This window comes from Peromyscus leucopus, chromosome 16_21 (genome assembly GCF_004664715.2).
Source record: "Peromyscus leucopus breed LL Stock chromosome 16_21, UCI_PerLeu_2.1, whole genome shotgun sequence".
Classification (NCBI taxonomy): Eukaryota; Metazoa; Chordata; class Mammalia; order Rodentia; family Cricetidae; genus Peromyscus; species Peromyscus leucopus.
Window position 1 is genome coordinate 40,432,510 of NC_051084.1, and position 8,145 is coordinate 40,440,654.

The following is an 8,145-nucleotide window of genomic DNA, read 5'->3' on the forward strand; positions in this document are numbered from 1 at the left end:
GACCTAATGCTAACAGTCACTGTATCACGTTGATCTAAATGAGAACACTGCCTCCTCCATGCCAGATCACGACCTTGTTGACTGATGGATACAGTGGTGGCAGGGATTGGTACACAGCAACAGCTCTGGTGCCTGTGGCCTTGGCCAGTGAGCTCCGCTTACTAACACGGTGCTGGCCCTCAAGCAGCTGTTCAGCATCTGTCTGCACTTGCTGCAGACACCGGCATCATCATCATCATCATTATCATCATCATCCAAAACTGGGATTGTGATTGGAGCCTGAGCTGCTAGTGTCTGTAGTTCAGCTGATTCTGGGGGATGTGCCCATGGCATTTGCCACGCCCCTCTGCCACCTTTCTTACGTTTAGATGAGACAGAGGTGAAGAGACTTGGTTCGTTTTTCATTTAAAAAAAAAAATGTAACTTACCCTTTTTACTTAAGTGTATGTGTGCCTGCCTGCGTGAGTTTATGCGCATCACAGGGGTGCAGGAGCGAGCCCACAGAGGTCATTGGATCCTCTGGAACTGGAGTTACGGGCAGTTATGAGCTGCCGTGTGGGTGCTGAGGACCAAACCCATGTCCTCTGCAAGAGCAGAAAGCCCTGTTGACCACTGAGCCATCTCCTTAGCCCAGAAACTTGCTTCTTAAACACAGGGTTCATCTAATTGCACAGCAAGAGATGCTGATGAGTCTGGAGGGTCTTGTCATTACACTAGACATCAGGGAAAGAATACCCAGACTACAGTGATGGGCATATGTTGCTGGACAGGTCTTTGGAGCAATGCAGTAAAGCTGACATCATACCCGTGAACCATGCTGATAAATGACTGAGTACAGAGGGGAGGAAGGGAGCGAGCTGCACGAAGAGCCCCCAAGTAGCTTAATGTAGTTTCTTAACCCCTAAGGCACTCTTAACGGGTGGTTTCCAAAGTGCAGTGGAGGTGGGAGGTTGCAGGGGCAAAGGTCAAAATCCATGCCAAGCCAGGGTGACAATGGGGCCTGCTTCATGATGTGACGAAAAGGGCATCTTACCTCCGTGGTCCTTCCGAAAAGCTATAACTGCCAATATTGAGAAATGGTATCAGTCAAGAAACTGGAGAGGAGATGTAGGGCTCCCTGTTAGCTTCCTAGTTAAAGAAAAAGCTATACTAGAAGTTTATTTTTAAAAGATGGTGGCCCATGAATCACATCACAAATGGAAACTCACATGGGAAAGCTTGACTGTCCTGTGTCTGTAAGAATATGTTGTAGCTGGAGGGCTACCCAAGTCTTAGTTTTGATCTGCCCAAAGGTAGGGCCTGAGCCAGCACTTGGGAGCTGTGATTGGAAGGAATCCCCAGGCTGTAGAAGAGAAGGCTGAGAGAGGAAGTCAGGGTGGGATTGGGGAAGATTGAGGACCAGGCTGGAGGATAAGAAAGACAATCACTGGATAGTGCAGACACCCTCCAGTGTAGCCCACCCACAGATGGGAGCCTGGGTTTGGGGTTCCCCATTCCTGGCTCCCATGGGTGAGGGCTGCTCTCTGGGGATGTCGTTTCTCTGGAGCTGTGCTTGCTCCAGAGCAGAGCAAGTGTCCGTGCCTTGGGAGAAGACAGCTGTAGGTCAACATGGTTCTGAGCTTGCATGCTCCTGGTTCTGCTTTCCTCATTTAGAAGAGATTGCTTGGCTAGCCAGGCATGAGTTCTTGTTGTTTATCCTTCTCGTGCATACATTTGAAGGAAAGCAAGTGAAAGGAACTGGGTACAATATTCTTAAAGTGTCCTTTGATTGAGTAGCTCTGTCTTAGGGTTTTTGTTGCTGTGAAGAGACACTATGACCACAGCAGCTCTTAAAAAAGAAAACTTAATTGGGGTGGCTTGCTTACAGTTTCAGAGGTTCAGTCCATTATCATGGTGGGGATCATGGTGGCATGCAGGTAGATGTGATACTGGAGAGGTAGCTGAGAGTCCTACAGCTTTCAGGCAAGAGGAAGTCAACTGAGACACTGGGCAGTATCCTGAGCATAGGAAACCTTAAAGCCCTCCCCTACAGTGACACACTTCCTCCAGCAAGGCCACACCCACTCCAACAAGGCCACACCTCCTAATAGTGTTACTACCTATAATGGGGGCCAATTACATTCAGACCACCACATTCCACTCCCTGGCCCCCATAAGCTCGTAACAATATCATAATGCAAAATTCATTTAGTCCAACTTCACATGTTCTCCTAGTCTATCACAGTCTCAACAATGTTTAAAAATGCCAAAGTTCAGTCTCTTCTGAGATTCATGCAATCTCTTCACTGTAATCACCTGTAAAAATCAAAATAAAAAGGCAGATCACATACTTCCAACATATAATGGCCCAGGATATACTTTACCATTCCAAAATGCAGGGAAGGGAGCATGGGGAAGAAATACTGGACCAAACCAAGACTGAAAAACAGCTGGGCAAACTCCAAACTCTGCATCTCCATGTCTGATGTCAAAATGCTCTTCAGATCTCCAACTCCATTCAGCTTTGTTGACTGCAACACACTTCTTTCTTGTGGGCTGGTTCCACTCCCTGTTAGCAGCTCTCCTCAGCAGGTATCCCACAGCTCTGGCATCTCCAACATCTTGGGGTCTCCAAGGCAATCCAGGCTTCAACTTCACAGCTTCATGCAATGGCCTCTCTATCAGGCTAGGCGTGGAGGCAAATTCCATAACCCATTTCTTTTATCCTTAACTCTAAAGCCAGAACCATGTGGCTGAAGCTCCCAAGTTCTGCTTTCTGGGGCTGGAACACGGCCCGCTAGTTCAATTATATCTTCACCAGATTTCTGTTTTCCATGGTTTCCTTTACTGCCTAAGCTTGGCTGTCCTGAAACTGGATCTCTAGATCAGGTTGGCCTCAAACTCAGAGATCTGCCAGCCTTCCCAGTGCTGGTACTAAAGGTGTGCCCCACCGCACCCCATAACCCCAATCTAAGTGTTTCTTTAGTTTCTTTCCACAAGTTGGAAACCTAGCTGGATGGGATCTTGCCCAGAGGTCACCGCTCCCTTTATTTCCGTTTTTTAATTCATTTATCTCCTTGAACACAGGACTTAGCTCCATTCCACTTCCTTCTGCCCCTTTTCTCCTCAAAATTTACAGTTTGTAATTTAACCCTGCTCAGCTTGCTCTTTTTTCATTATAAATCCTCATTAGAGTTACCACTGATAACTACTGGACAGAGTCTATACTAGGCTGTTATGAGATTTCTTCTGCCAATGGAATTAATCCAAAACTCTTCACTTTAGCCTAAAGCAGACTCTTCAGACAAGAGCAAAAAGCAGCCAGTTTCCTCACCAAAATATTACAAGACCAGTCTCTAGGCCACATACTAACATTTTCTCTGGAACTTCTTGAGTGAGCCCCCAACGCTTCAAATAACTCAGCACCACTGTCTTTCATGCTCCCACTAGTAAGGCCCATTAAGCAGCAATTAAAACATTCCACTGCTTTCATAACCCAAAGTACCAAAGTCAAAATTCCTCTAAACAAAAACATGGTCAGGCCTATCACAGCCCCCAATCCCTGACACCAACTTCTGAACCAATTCCGCCAGTTAAGATGCTGGTGCTTTCCAGATCCCACCAGCAGGTGGCACATGCCGACAACTTAATCACAATGGCTACAGCCAAGGAAACCTTTTAAAGGTACCCTGACTTCACAGATGTTAAAAATGAGGAGCGAATGTGCTTTGAATGAGTGATGATGTAGACTGAGCCCAGAGTGGTAAAGATGTATCAGGTTATTTGAGTTTAACTTGACCACTCCAGCTTTTAAACTTCAACTCTCCATGTCTGTTTATTACGTTTCTTTATTAAAATTTAACTTGCTGAGAATACCAGCTTCCTAATATGAGTGATGCTGTTACAAGCCCTTGAGTACTTGTTAAAGTGAGTGCAATCTCCTAAAGAAAGAGTAACTAACTTTAGGTAGGTAACTTTCTGAGACGGCTTCTTGCAGTTATAAAGATCTATCACCGTAACAACGGGGATGCATCAAAGAGAGGTAGAAGCCAATGATCAGATCTCTTGATGGCTGGAATGATTAGAGCCATGCAGCAGATATTCTATTATCACCTGATGCATGGAGTAATTACACAGTATCTATTTTTTTTTTTTGGTTTTTCGAGACAGGGTTTCTCTGTGTAGCTTTGTGCCTTTCCTAGAACTCACTTGGTAGCCCAGGCTGGCCTTGAACTCACAGAGATCCGCCTGGCTCTGCCTCCCGAGTGCTGGGATTAAAGGCATGGGCCACCACCACCCGGCCACAGTATCTATTATATGAATGTACGTGTGCCGGAAAAAGTTGACTAGCAGAAATAAATGTTTGTCTCAGCACAACTTTTTCTTCCTGGTGGCATTTGAGACGTCTACAGCATAAGTTATTCTCACCCATAGCATGCACCTGTACTGAATATCCTTTTGAGAGCATCTCACCAGGGTCAGTAGACCCGGCACCTCCAGGCCCTCTCCTTCACTGACTCTGTCTCAGTGCTCTTGGGAACCTGATGTGAGAAATTAATGGTTTGGCTCCCAAACTGCCCCAAATCCCTGCAGCAAGTTTTCTGGAGACATTCTAGGTTTCAAGGGCAGCCATGCTACATGTTTTCATGTAGGTGGGCAACAGTTTCAACACAAGTTTGTACCACTTTGGACTATGTCACATCTTTCCAAAGCAGGTTCCTTGGCTGTTTTCCTTTTGATAAGTAATGTAAACCAGAATTCCTAAAAAGAAGCTATGTCTGCAAAGACTGGCTGATTGAATTCAGAGTGATGTGGAGAGGTTGGAATGTTAACAGGTCCAGAGGCTGATAACATTATCTTGGGCTAACTTTGGTCCCCTGAGTAGCCAGCCATTCCTTGCCCACCTCTGTGTCAGAACTAACATCCTGTGACTAATAGATAGAAATTCTTGGAATCTATTAGCTTAGCAGACTATTAGCTTCCACCAAACCAAAAGCTAAAAATGTGATCAAATAGTATCTGAGGCCTATAGAAAAGCTTCCTCCATCTACCTACCTCTCTGATGTATCCACCAATGTATTTTAAACTGACCTTCATTTATGACCTTCTTTGTTCTTAAAATCTATAAAAACTTCATGAAACTGATTCCACACTGGAGCGTGGAATTTGGGGGTAGCCTAAATCTGTGTTCCCAGGGCCTGATTACTGAAGGTGGCTCCAGAATAAACTATCTCTTATTTGCTTTAAGGTACGAGCTGTGTTTTCTGTGTCAATAGCAGGTACAGCTGTGAACTGGGTGGGACAGGAAGTGAGGTGACATTAGCCTCCAGCTCCGAGCTGAAGGCATTGTGTGGGTGCTCATCATTCACTCCCTTGGCGTCAATAAGAAGCAGAACATGTACATTAATTTTCTTCCAGTTTTCATCTATCTATCTATCTATCTATCTATCTATCTATCTATCTATCTATCATCTATCTATCATCTATCTATCTATCTATCTATCTCTATATTTTCAAATAGCTAAGCATGTTTGGTCATAAATTTATTAAGTTGCTTGGCTCTTGTAATACTTAATAAAAGGAACTGTTGTCAGTACTTAACCCCCCACCCCAAAGTGTGATGCTGAACTCAGGACCCTGTGCACACTAGGACAGCACCCTTCTGCTGAGCTCCAGCCCAGCCCAAGAAGTGGGTCGGTATTTCTTTCAGTTTAATTGCACAGTGAAAACAAAATAAAACAAAACAAAATAGTGAACCATGAGCTGACCTGATGGAAATGTAGGACCTTCTGAAACAGGACGTTGGCTCTCTGGTTTATAAGTGGGTCTGAAGCTCTGTTGGTTGGGTCCAGATCCTTCCCTGAGAATTGACTGGGCGCCCAAATGAGGATCTTGTTGAATATGCCAGGCTGAGACCTGAGGGAACTCGAAAGGCACCAACCTTCCTGAAATACATGGCCCCCTGGCTATCTTTGTCTCATGCATAGAGCTTGTGAGCCTCTCATAGTGCTATTAGGGGAAGCATAACTTTCCTGGGCCTTGGTTTCCTGTCTACACAGAGAAGCCAGCCTGCGTCCTCATTGTGGGAATTAAGTCAAGATGTAGGTTTGGTGGGTGCCTATGGTCTTGCTGTTATCATCATCATCATCATCATCATCATCATCATCATCCTATTTTATTTCATTTTGAGACGTTAGCACGGGAAAGATTTTCGATGTGGACTTAGCTTCCTGGTCTACTGCTTTTGATGCTCAGTTGGGCCTCATATGACCTGGAAACTTGTAAGTACATCAGTAAAACTTAAGGGGATAAGTTCTTAATGGCATCTTTTAACTTTCTCACTTAGGAAACTTCATGCCATTTTCCTTATGTCTTATGTGGCTGCCATTGCACACAGTATTTCTCGTATAACGTATTTATTCCTGTGTTCTTCCATGTTTTTCTTAGTGTGTTAAGAAGTACTCATCTCTCTAGGGCTTTTTTTTTTTTTTTTTTTTTTTTTTTTTTTGCTTTCCTTGTCCGAGCTAGAAGAAGCCTTTCTGTAGAAAGCATGAAGCCTTTCAGTTGTCATACCTGACTTCATCACTTCCAGGACGATTCTTCAAGCGATGAAATTGCTATTTTATCATTTTTCCCTCACTGACTTCTCATACCCACCATGGCATCACTGTCTTGAGTTTTACCCAGCCATTCACCAGTGTGAGGAGGCTCAGCCTCTGAAGGTTGGAATGGTATCAATAGGAGTCAGGAGGTTGGAGCATGGTTGGGCCATCTGGACTTTCCATTTATCTCTGGAGAATTTTAAGGTGTGGATTCTCTTAACCATCTCTCCAGCCTCAAGATGTGGGTCCTCGGTAGAGGCATGTGGTTTTCACACTCAGCAGGATGAAGGCCACTGGGGTCCAAGGCGCATTCTCTATTTCTTGCATTAGAACGGGCTTGAGAGAAGACATGGGCAGAACACGAAGCAGAAGGGACATTTTGTAGTGTAGGGGAGTGACCCTCACAGCTTCTCGTTCCATTTTTCCCATCATCCCCCAAGCCTTCTCCCAAGCTCTGTTCTGCCTCTGTTCCTGCTGGTGACTAGTCTTGGAAGAATGAACTTACAGTGTTGGTGGATATATGTTTACATTGCAATCGGTGCCAGTGGGTTGGGAGAGAATACCTTTGAAATGAGTTCTAAGCCATGTAGGGATGTCCTTTCCATGGCGTGGAAGCTATACAGCTGTGCTGGCTAGTTTTATGTCAACTGGACACAAGCTAGAGTTATCTGAAAGGAGAGAATCTCAATTGAGAAAACACCTCCATAAAATCTGGCTGTAGGGCATTTTCTTAATTAGTGATTGATGTGGGAGGGCCCAGCCCACGATGGGTGATCACATCCCTGAGCTGGTGGTCCTGGGTTCTATAAGAAAGCAGGCTGAGCAAACTATGAGGAGCAAGCCTGTAAGCAGCAACCGTCCATGGCCTCTGCATCAGCTCCTGCCTCCAAGTTCCTGCCCTGTTTGAGTTCCTGTCCTGACTCCCTTCAGTGATGAACAGCAATATGTAAGTATAAGTCAAATAAACCTTTTCGTCCCCAACTTGGTTTTTGGTTATGGTGTTTCATCACAGCAATAGAAACCCTAAGACAATACTGGTTTTTTGAGACAGGGTTTCTCGGTGTAGTTTTGGTACCTGTCCTGGATCTCACTCTGTAGATCAGGCTGGCCTTGAACTCACAGAGATCCGCCTGGCTCTGCCTCCTAAGTGCTGGGATTAAAGGTGTGCGCCACCGCCGCCGCCCGCCTAAGACAATGTCTTATTTCAAATAGATGCAGTTCTCCTAGGACTTGCCCTGTCTATGCTTGTATGACCCGCTGCTAACCTAACCCTAGACCCACAGGAACATCATAGGAAAAAAGAGAAAGAGAAGAGAGAGAGGGAGAGGCGGAGGGGGGGGGGGGACACGGGACGGGACGGGACACTGGAGGTGTGTAAAGAGGCCGTTTCTGTTCCGACTTTCTTTCATTTGGAAAGGATCAGCCAGATGGAAGGCGTCATTGATTTCTGATTGATACCCAGAGAGGAAGAGATTTTTAACTTGATCTAATGGCACGCCCGTCAGGGTTGGACCTACTCTAGGGAAAAACTCGAGGCAGCAGAAGAGTGTTAGGAAAAAGAGGT